The sequence below is a fragment of the Patiria miniata genome, unplaced genomic scaffold (assembly GCF_015706575.1).
Source record: "Patiria miniata isolate m_02_andy unplaced genomic scaffold, ASM1570657v1 HiC_scaffold_11, whole genome shotgun sequence".
Lineage (NCBI taxonomy): Eukaryota > Metazoa > Echinodermata > Asteroidea > Valvatida > Asterinidae > Patiria > Patiria miniata.
In genome coordinates, this window is record NW_024037049.1 from 2,535,346 (window position 1) to 2,536,430 (window position 1,085).

Sequence of the window (1,085 nt, forward strand, 5' to 3'; positions counted from 1 at the left end):
GGTAGCTTAACAACATTCCCCAAAGGTCTATACAAAGGACGTTATTATAAATGATCAGATTCAAAATTATGTCCCTCCAATGAATGTAAACTTTCTTATTTTTTGGTTGTGTTTAGATGAACACTGTAGGGTGTGATGACATCGTCACATGTTACGTGACACCACATTAAAGATCCATTTTTCAAAGGCCTATATATACAGCTACACAGCCATGTGGTTGTGAAGGCCTAAGCATCGCTGTTGTTAAACAAGTTAATCCCAATATGTACTTGGACGCTATAACAGAGCAGTGAAATTCATGCACCCCCAAAAAATGGCTTTTTGAATGTTGTGTTTCTCAGAAAATATGCTCAGTATGATTGAAATGTAAAATTATAACAGAAGAAGAAATTCTAAACTTCATGTCAGTGAAAAAATTGCTGTCATCGATTGCTGTAACGTCGATACTGGTTACTGGTAAAACTGACCTTAAAGTTGAGAAGAAATCATTCGAAAATGTTCCCGAATCTATGTATTTATCTCAATTTTTAGGAGTCCCCTCAAGTTGTTACTTCAGGAGTAGCTGAACATTGATATCATTTCAGTATATTCTGAAATTCAGCTTAATCTATCGTTGCAAAGTCTTGTGTGACATCTTGAACTACCTCCAAGAGAAATTTTGACAAGGATTTTTGGCTGACCAAACTCACGCACATGTACATGGTTTTCAGGTTGGCCGATTTTGGTGCAACAATGCTGACGAAGTGCATATTAGCATACATCATTAACGTAACTCGGCGTGACTTGCACGGGTCTCGGTATCGACGATTGGAAGCCAGCAATAACTCGTGAAGGAGGCGATGCTGCAAATTTTTACTGCACACCATAGTAAATGGGAAACTTATTAATATTCGCGAGGCTTGCAAAGAATTGACAGATATTGTTGAATAAATGGCCCCTAAACCAGCATTGATATCGATCATTCCAGGATCATGTAGGCCAATGATTGGCAAAATAAACAACAGTCCTGTGGTAGCTTGTAACAATACAGCAGTACACATGGTACACATGCACTCAACCACCATTGTGTGAGGACTTACCGGTAC